This window comes from Erpetoichthys calabaricus, chromosome 10 (genome assembly GCF_900747795.2).
Source record: "Erpetoichthys calabaricus chromosome 10, fErpCal1.3, whole genome shotgun sequence".
Classification (NCBI taxonomy): domain Eukaryota; kingdom Metazoa; phylum Chordata; class Cladistia; order Polypteriformes; family Polypteridae; genus Erpetoichthys; species Erpetoichthys calabaricus.
The window spans coordinates 58,806,352-58,816,396 of NC_041403.2; the positions used below are offsets into that span (position 1 = coordinate 58,806,352).

General features: G+C 42.8%; 1 long non-coding RNA gene across 1 annotated transcript; it reads left to right on the forward strand.

Annotated features, from left to right (window-relative positions):
• The first annotated feature begins 2,859 nt into the window (after nt 1–2,859).
• LOC127529464 (uncharacterized) lies at nt 2,860–8,598 on the forward strand. Its single transcript, XR_007936133.1, has 3 exons — nt 2,860–2,962; nt 3,549–3,688; nt 8,255–8,598. It is a non-coding gene; the product is annotated as an uncharacterized LOC127529464 (long non-coding RNA).
• The last annotated feature ends 1,447 nt before the right edge of the window (nt 8,599–10,045 follow it).

Consider the following 10,045-nt stretch of genomic DNA (forward strand, 5'->3'; position numbering starts at 1 on the left):
TTTTTCTTTGAATAGGGTCAGTAATTATTGTACAGTGTCCGAGCATAAACAGCCTGATTGAAAAAGCAATCAATTAGATGTAATGGAGTCAGTTATGTTAGACAGATACAAATGTAATGGGGAATATGAGGTGAGCCTGGCTTCTTCTAGGATTAAATCTGTCTGTCAGGACATTTCATTTAGGAAATGAAAGCAAGATGAATTGGTTTCCACTTACTGACGAGCTCACCTCATGAGTAACACTAGTATGAGACCACCCGAAGAAAGACTCAGGCAGGTCATAAGGTGCAGGACCTGTATTTCTTTTTTTATACAATAATCACAAACATTTTGTACGGTGTGTCAGGTTGATCGTTTCCTAATTAATATGCCAGTTGGAAATGTCTATCCACATTTTGTACCTTCCCTTTTCTATTATTCATTAAATACAAAACAGGAAGCAACTCTGGATGGCGTGCTTATCCATCACAGGGCACATTTACAGCACACATTTTTTTAGAGGTGTCAAATAACCTAACATACACATCATTAGACTGAGGAAGGAATCTGGAATAAGCCACAAAAATTCATGTGAGCACGGAGAGAACGGGCAGAATTTGCACAGACCACGACAAGGCCCGAAGTTGAATCGAGGTGCCAAGATTTGTGGGGCAACAGTTTTAAACATCGTGCCAGTGTGCTGCTCACATTTGTTCCTCCATCTGCTATCTGAGTTGTTCAAATGTAAGATCACATGGGATCATTAGTGGCATTGTGAGAATGAAGACTTGCTGGAACACCACTAACTCAAACTAGTCTCCCCAGCTGTCATAACATGCACAGCACTGGCATGTGTGGGGTAACAGGAGGACATACAAGCAAACCGTGAAAACTCCAGTCACCAGGCCAGAAACCGTTGGCTCTGTGAGGTCCTCTCCACATTTATCCAGTATACAAATCAAGAGAAAGCAGGAACAAATCATGATTGATAATACTTTATTTGTAATTAAACATAATGTTTAGGTTTTTTTTCTATTACTTGTCCCGTTTTATTATTACAAAATTTAATTAACAAAATGTACACCACTCAACTGTATACAAAACCAAATAAACAGTACAACAAAACAACAAAATGTTTCCTGCAAGTTACAAAATCCAGCTGCCATTCCATGAAACATCTTTACAAAGCTGATCCCAATCTTTTTACCTGTCAAAGGAAATCCATCACTTATTTGTTTGTTCTGCTAACTGGCCACCCACTGGGACAGCCATGCTTGCGGAGTTTTCATCGCGGTAGACAGGCTGGTTTCTGCCTTGAGTCCGAAAGAATCAACAAATGTAATAAGGTAGAATGGGGTCACTAAAATGTTTCTCGGATATCTTTGCATTTACTTGCCTCCTGTTCTTTCCTGTCTTGCTCCCGATTCTACCTGTATAGGCCCCATGAGACCGTGAACCGGATTAAGTGGGTTTCGCTGTGTATGGAAGAGTCTTTGCATTTGTCAAAAAAGTGAGTGTAATATTGAAAAATGTGTTGTTTTAAACTTCTCGCTTTGCCATGGTATGAATTTTCATAAACATACTTTCAAGCGTGCTTAATACAGTCCAGGAACTGAAGCCTCAGAGGGTACACGGCTAACAACTTTGAACATCCTTCTGTCTTATCTTCTAAACCTGGTCATAGGGCTGTTGGAGCCTATCCCAGCATGCATCAGGTGCAAGGCAGGAACAATCAATCCCCAGACAGCCCATTGCAAGTGAAAACACACAAACACACACACACATTGGCTGCTAATTTAGCATTGCCAAGCTGCCTAACTGTGCACACCTTTGGGAAGAAACCAGAGCAAGCAGATAAAACCAATACTCCATACTCCATCGCTTAGCCGCTAATAATACAAGCGAGACCAGCACATCAGCGAAACAAAACCTCAGAAGAAAGACAAAGTCGCTTAGCCGCTAACATCTGCAAAGCGGTATCTCTTTTACTTTTCCTCTCGACGCTAATGTACAAGTGATGTGAGCACATTGGCAAAATTAATCCTCCTAGGAGAGAGATGCCCAGAGTAGTTCCTTTCAGCAACCTGACATCTCTACATTTCAATTTTTTTTTTCTGACGATTTCAGATTTCTAGGACCCTAGGCTTTCTACGGTACAGGCTCACACAGCTAGTTTTCTTTATAATACTGCCTATCCTGTACAAATAATTTCATGAAGTATTTTTTAATTAATCCATCCAACTATTTTTAAACCTCACTTGTCCATTCCAGGCTTACAGGGGAAATAGGGCCAACCCCAAAAAATATTGCCCGCAAAGCAGAACTCAACTCTGAAAGGGGTGTCTCTCACACACACACACACACGTTTACTTATACTGGGCCAGTTCACAACGTGCAAACTCCACACGCAGTGAACACTCTTGGGTTTGAACCTTACTGTAATTCACTATAAATCTAAATGATAACAGCATTAATAAACCAAGCCTGCTGCTTCATTTTAGTACACACCACAGGATGTAATTAAAACAAAAAACTGTAATAAAATAAAAATCAACTAAAATTGCACATATTTTCCTTCTGTGGAGCATTTATATAATGCATGTGCCTAGCAAGTGAAATGTTTAAGCCAGCTTCAAAATAAAATAGTTTTAATCTCCCATTAGAGTAAATGTTTACTGCATTCTGACCATTTTTGGCCACACTTGTGTGTGTGTGTGTGTGGTAGCCCTGGGTTGGCCTTGGTGGTACGTGTTGACGTGTGTGGTCCTGGCAGTGGACAGGAAGGGTTTTGTGTGGCTGAGATGTGGGTGGGAACAGGAAGCAAGTACAGATGTACCTGTCAAGCTGCCTCCGGCGGCGACCATACATACCCCCTGCCTTCTTGACGTTTGCCCAGCTGTGTGCAGTTTAAACACATGGCACATTTAGCATCAGCAGTGGAAGAGGAGTGTCTTAAACAAGCTGAAAAGTGTGTTTTATTCAGGTAAGTCATCTCAAAGAGACCACCTCTGCCTTTTAAAATCGTTTTGTATGGCAGGTGGTCGCTAACAAAGTAGGTGTCATAGATGTTGGTGACGGAAACTGTCATGACAGCAGCTGTTTATTTGCCTTACGTTTAGAGGTCAATGGTAGGGGGTTTACTGCACATACCTGAAAATCTGCCAAAGCTAAACAAGTTGAAAAGAAGGCAGAAAGACAGACAGTCCATCAGTGAACAGTTTCAGATAGGAAACCATTACCACAGAATTCTGTTTATTTATTTTGTAACACAAATTGACCAATTTAATAGCACTGAAAGGATGGTCTGTTTTCTGTAATAAGACATGAAACAACAGTCCTTTTTTCTGCCTATGACAATTTGTTTAATTATGTACATAATAATGATTTCTTTTTCATGCTGTATCAAAAAATCAGTACCTCACAGTTTTAGCATTTTTTTCCATTATTCTATCACAATATTTGAACTTACTATATAATGATTTTATATTAGAAACAGAAGTCCATAGTGAAGTTGCAAAGTGGTCTGTACTGATGCTCACCTCTGTTGGGTTTTTGTTTGTATTCTCCAGTTGTCTTTCCCACAACTTCAGATCTTAAGATTGGGCTAATTGGTGACTCTAAACTGACCCAGTATGGACCTACATGGGGTTTTAGTGTTCCCTGTCTTAATTGAACAAAATGGCTTCAGAAAAAAAAATCTGCTGTAAAGGTAATTCGTATGGCCTATGATCTTTATATCACATTTTTCATGCTGTATGCATATCTTAGCAAGCATTCCATTTGTCACCTGTCACGGACCAGACTTCTCTAGTAGTAAAAAAAAACAGTTTCCAGTTTCCAATTCTCAAATCTACTGAAACAAATAATAAATTACAAATTGTGTGTGCAGAATTTACTACTGGATTTCCACCCAGTTGGATGTGCCTGGTTCAGCAGACTATCAATTGGCTATTCTTTATTTGGAGAAATGGCTGCTACACTTTTAGGAACTGCCAGATTATTGGGGTGTTTAGTTTGTTGTGAAAAGTTAATCTAGCATCCCTAAATAGGAGCCAGTTTCTAGCTTCTTAGACCTATGGTCCTATTTGTTTGTTCACTATTATTTTAACATGTCATGACAACAGGTGAGGATATGTCCATCTCATTATTATCATCCAATGAAACACCCTCAGAATGTTCACCCCTGCACCAAATTTGTTGGTCAGTCCTATGATCTTCACCATGTGAAAAAGACACCAGGACACTGAAATGAATTCAGGTGGGGTTGTCGTCACTTGCTAATCATTGGGGGGTCCACTTCAATGACAGGTTGGACTCGTCACGTAACACAGATGAAATATATAAGAAAGGGAAGAGCAGGTTCTTTTTCCTTAGGAGACTGAGTTCCTTTAACATGAGAAGTGACATCCTTCACATCTTCTACATCTGTGACAGCCAGTGCAATTTTCTACACTGTGGTGCGCTGGGCTGGTAACCTCACTTCAAGAGAGGCCCATCGAATCAACAAGCTAACATAAAGAGCAGCTCAGTTATAGGATGCACTTTGTACCCCCTGAAGATAGCAGCAAAGATAGCAGAGAATTAAAGCAAAGCTAAATGCCATTATGAACAATGCTGCACACCGTCCCTCTGACACTTTAATGGTCAGTACTTTCAGCCAATTAAATATTCTGCAGAAGTGTGTCAAGAAACACTACTGGGGCTGTTTTTATCAACGCCAATAAGACTGCATAATGCCTCACTGTGACTGGGACTGCCAAGTCAGTTTTCTTTTTAATTTTCTTCCTCTTTAGTCATTTTGGTGTGTGTTCAAACTACAGGGTGTGTATGTGTGTATATGTTATACAGTATCTGCCAAATAATACAAAGACATCATCTTTGTATTATTTGGCAGATACTGTATCATATATCTATAATCTGTTTCTCGCAACTGAGAGGACGTGGCAGATGTTTGCTGACTGGCCAACCAACCATAAGTGTTACCTATTAGGTAACCACATAAATAATCAGACTGAGATTCAGACCTAAGATAATTATATTACTTATATTTAAATATATGTGTGTGTGTGTATTTATTTATTCTGAGTTCTGACGTCACAGTCAAAAAAGAGTAGAAGATTAACATCATCACAGGACTTGAATCTCTAGGTTTCAAAAGTAGATGTTCCCTAAGACTTTTCTGCACCTCTATTCTATATCTAATCTTTGAAAGTTGCCTACAGAAAAGGAACGAAGATGCATTCTAAACAGTAGTCCAATGTTTTTCCCACAAGGAGGTCGTTGGCACTGGCGATGGATAGAAGACGCAATCCATTGTCATTAATATGTCCATGTCCAAATTGACCCATCGAGTTTTCCCATCCCGTTCGATCTGTGCCGATGTGCGCATTAAAATCACTAGCCAGGAGGATCACATCAGTCTGTGGGAGGGAATCCAGTGTTTGTTGTAGTTGATTGTAGAAATCATCTTTGACTGGATCCTGACAGTTCTCTGTTGGAGCGTAGACGGAGATAATGTGGGTTTTGATAGTGCCTTTAATGGTGAGGACTGCTAGGTGGTCGGATATTGGTTGGAATGCGATCACACTCCTGGCCGTGTGACTGGTAACCATAAATCCGACACCTGCCTCTCTTTTGAGGCCAGTGCCAACGACCTCCTTGTGGGAAACAGCCACTTCCAGCATCCTCTGAAACACCAACTCACATGGCGAAACCCAGCTGGCAAGGATTCTGCAGTTTTGGACTACATTTTGGTCAACTCCCGGTTTCAATCGTCGCTCAAGGACGTCCGGGCGATGCGTGGTCCAGACTGTGGATCGGACCATTACCTTGTATGGGCCAAGCTCAAACTTCGACTGCAACGGGCCAAATGCAAATCACGTCCTCCAATTAAGCTGGAGTGGAAAAGTCTCCTAGACCCTGTCCGAAAGGCCAAATTCCAACTCCAGCTATTCAATCGCTTTGCAGCATTGGCACAATCAGAGGATGTCAACGTCGAAGAACGACAAATTTCGAACACCATTATGGACTGCGCCAAGGAAATGTGTCCACAAACTCGCCATCGAACACAGCCATGGATATCTGATGAATGCTTGGATATGGTAAACGAACGAAAGCTAGTCAAACTGTCCAATTTTGAACGATATCGGCAGCTCAACAGAGATATCCGTCGCCAGATGAAAAAAGAGCGAGAGGCCTACTGGAACCAAGTGGCGGCCGACCTGGAACAGGCAGCCTCCAAACACGAGTACCACATGCTCTACCGAACTCTTCGACGACTGAGTGTAGGCCAAGTCAACAAATGATAACATCCAAATGCCGATGGAACCTTCGTTCGATCACCAACAGAGCACCTTCAACGATGGAAACAATTCTTTGAGGAGCTCCACAATCACACCCCACCACAAGGCGCACCTTTGGAACCACCAAGCATCGACCCGCCAGAGGTCCAAATGTCTGATGCTGAGCCAACTATGGAAGAGGTCCGGACTGCTGTTCAAACACTGAAAAATGGCAGGGCACCAGGACAGGACCAAGTCACGGCCGAAGCGATCAAGGCTGGTGGGGACCCATTACTCCACCGATTGCTCCTGCTCATCCGAACCATCTGGCGTACTGAATTAATACCACAATCATGGAAGAAGGCCACCATCGTGCCAATTCACAAAAAAGGCGACAATCGAGACTGCAAGAACTATCGAGGCATCAGCTTGCTCTCCATTGTCGGAAAGGTCTTCATGAAGATCATACAATTAAGGCTGCAGCGGCACCGCGAACAGACCAGTCGGGAGGAGCAAGCCGGATTCAGGGCAAACCGCGGCTGCAGTGACCAGATCTTCACCCTCCGTCAACTGATGGAGGAAAGAATCCGATGCGGGAAAAGAGCAGTCATTGTCTTCATTGACTTTCGATCTGCCTTTGACTGTGTCCACTGGCCAGCACTGTGGAAAGCACTGGAGACCGAACTTGTGCCTCAGAAAGTCAGCAAACTCCTCCAGGAAAGCTACGCTGGGTCCTCCAGCCAAGTACGCATCTGTAATGAATTATCCGATGAGTTTACCATCCGAACTGGAGTCCGCCAGGGAGATGTTGTTTCTCCACTGCTTTTTAACATCGTAGTCGACGCCATCATGAGAAAGGTCTTCGAAGGCAGACAAGGAATCCAGTATGGTGAGGATGGCTTCCTGACTGATCTCATGTTCGCAGACGATAGTGGCATCCTGGCCGGTGACGACGCAGAGGCCACGGACGTCCTCTGCAACATTGCCAACATCGCCCAGCCATATGGATTGAAAATAAACATAGACAAGACGAAAGTGCTGACAACAGACTGATCGCAGACAAATGTGCAACTCGATGGTGTGCAGATCGAGCAGGTCCAAAAATTCAAATACCTTGGGTCGCTGGTCCAGGAGAAGAAAGTGGTGTCCACAGTAGAGGTCCACAGTCGAATTGGTCAAGCAAGCGTGGCATTTGCTTCCCTAAAGTGGAGCCCGTGGAAGCAAACCAACATCTCCAACAAGACCAAAATTCGACTCTTCAAAACTCTGATTTTGCCAATTCTCCTCTATGGATCCGAGATGTGGACACTGCTCAAGCAAGACCTCAACAAACTCGAGGTCTTCCAAATGCGATGCCTGCGACAAATCCTACGAATTTCACTCTGAGACTGAATACGAAATGAGGAAATCCGTCGCCAGGGTGATCAACAGCCAACAATCGAGGAGCAAATTCAACAACGACGACTACAGTGGTTTGGTCACGTCTGCAGAATGGAAGGCAACCGGTTACCACACAAACTCCTCTGGTGCGATCGACCCACCCAGTGGAGAATCCAAAGAACGGCACCAAAGAAAACATGGCTCAAGCAGGTCGAAGACGATATCAGAAACCGTTGACTCAGCCTCGATGAGGCTAGAACAGCCGCCATGGATCGCCTTGCATGGAAACGCCTGCAAAATGAAATCCGACAACCATTGGCACCCACAGCAGTGTACGGGCTTAGGACCAGGTCCAGACCAAACGCCAGCTAGGGACCAAAGAAGAAAAAAGAAAAGAGTCCAATGTTTAAAGGATCTGACATATTGCCAAACAAAATGGGCACAATGCTCTTTTTGTGAAACAGCAGCACTATAAGATATATCTGGTAGGCAGCCATAAGCTTCCATCCATCCTACAAAACATGAACAGATTGAATTAGTAGCATCTAGTGATGGCAAAACTAGAATCCACTGTGCTTCTCTACAGTAACTGTTGAGCACCATTTTCTTTTTAGTACACAAGCCTAAGTTTCCCATGCTGAAGAGTGTGATGCTTTGGAAAATGGAACGGTCCTTATCGTTCTCCTTCCTGAAAAAGTTGCCAACCACCTCAGAGAACCTAAAAGGTACTGCTCCCCACATGGTTGACGTATGTCTTCTCTAAGAAAGATCCAACCCACCATAGCATTTTTATTCCTCTGCCCTCTTGCAGGTGGTTTAGAGCTCTACATGCCCGCACTACCAGACTGAAGAAGAGCTTTCATCTCAAAGTCTATTAAATGCACAGTGATCACTGCCCCTTCCTAGAACAGAAACCACCACTGACTGAACTGAACTTCTGCATCCACCACACACAGTCACACACTTATACATGACCCAAGTGGAACTCATGACCATTACATTGACTGTAATCTTCACTGGGACTTCATTTATTATTTATCTATTTACATGTTTACCTTTACTTTTGCTCTATGTACTGTATATTTGGAACTGTTAATAGTATTGGTGCTTCTCATAGTTTAATGCTTATTTAGTTTATCACCTACTCTTATATACATTTATCTAAGGCATCTATAGGCTTGCTCCAAATGAAATTTCATTGCATTGTATAGTGACAATAAAAGAATATTAAATCTTGCCCCAAAAATGAAGTGCTTATTTCATTTCTGAATGGTTCTCTGCCAACAAAATAAATTTTGCATTCAACCAACTTGTCAACCAATGTAGTCATTTTGGCCACAGAAATTGACCTCTTTTTGCCTCTCTTCTTGCTTGTGTCTACCAAATGGCCTCAGGGTGACTCCACTGACATGCATCAACCACCTTTTGGCCACATTGTCTTGTAATCATGAGGTTTTGGACAAGTGTTATTTTCATATTTTGTGTTTCAGGCCCACTCTAAGATCTCCAAGATGTGGGAGAAACTTCTGAACTGGACACCTTCATTATTTGTGGGATCCCACAGGTCTATCAATATGACACTCTGGTCATTTAGGCAAACTTGCTATAAAATGGTAATCTGTTGAAAGTTCAGAGTTTCTCTTTATCAGAACATCCAAAGCACATGGCCTGCGCACAAATGACACCACTTCAAAGTCGATCATTAACCTTTGGCCAAAGGTGCTCTGGTGCACTTATGTGCAACCTTGCGTTCAAAGGTAGCATTTGTTATGCTCAGTCCATGACTAGCAGAGCACATAATCGCATCAGGTCTGCTCTTCCTCTCAGTCAGGCCCCATCAGGTGTCTCTGTCATTCTCATTCTGAACATTGAAGCCTTGGTAAATACTGTCAGGAGGTCTTGACCTACGAAGCCCTTAACTCAGCGTCTAGATGAAGGCCAAACTGAATATTCTAAATTGCTGCTTGATACCAAAGTGCAAATAATCTGTGTGCTTCTTTCTACAGCCTGATGTCAGAGACTATTATATTTCCATTCAGCCTCCATATTTAAGCACAAGGTTGTAAGGTGCAGAAGTCTAACATGGCTCCATCAGACATAAGGCTTAATACAACTCTGGATGGGATGCCAGTTCACAGTAAGCACATATTCACTTCCAAACTTATGTTCACTTCTCCAGGATCACTTTAAAAAGAAGAATTGACTAAACATAAATGTCTTTTAGAAACCGAAGTACCAGCATGATTTTAGGAGAACATATACTGTAAACTTCAGGTGGCACGGTGGCGCAGTGGGTAGCGCTGCTGCATCACAGTTGGGAGTCCTGGGGACCTGGGTTCGCTTCCCGGGTCCTCCTTGCGTGGAGTTTGCATGTTCTCCCCATGTCTGCGTGGGTTTCCTCCGGG